The sequence below is a fragment of the Opisthorchis viverrini genome (genome assembly GCF_000715545.1).
Source record: "Opisthorchis viverrini unplaced genomic scaffold opera_v5_43, whole genome shotgun sequence".
Taxonomy (NCBI): Eukaryota; Metazoa; Platyhelminthes; class Trematoda; order Opisthorchiida; family Opisthorchiidae; genus Opisthorchis; species Opisthorchis viverrini.
This window is the reverse complement of record NW_008751699.1, coordinates 1,873,113-1,873,517: the sequence shown is the minus strand read 5'-3', so window position 1 is coordinate 1,873,517 and position 405 is coordinate 1,873,113.

The window sequence follows — 405 nt, the reverse complement described above, 5'->3', positions numbered from 1 at the left end:
TTTTGTGCAATCCGTACCCCCACAAATCCCTCAGTCATGCTCCATTCTGACTGTAAAACTATGATCATGCCAGACGGTATGCCACCCACAAGTTGGGAATAAACATTATTATTATTATTATTATTATTATTATTATTATTATTATTGTCTGCAACACTAGTGAGTCGCATAAGCTTCACTGTAATTCTGCGTCTCCTGCTACCGTTTGTCCGTAATACATTTTTACCCCGCTACACCACCCCCACATACCTTTCCGTGGCCCTCCGCCATAGCCCAAGGCCATGAAGCCCTAGTGACGGTTCCGGACTTTGGTTCAAACCGGCCTGCCATGTCGTGGCAGCTCTGCTGCCTCTCTATATCCATTATTCCGGCCATACACTTCCTGTAGTTTGAAGTTTTTTTGTT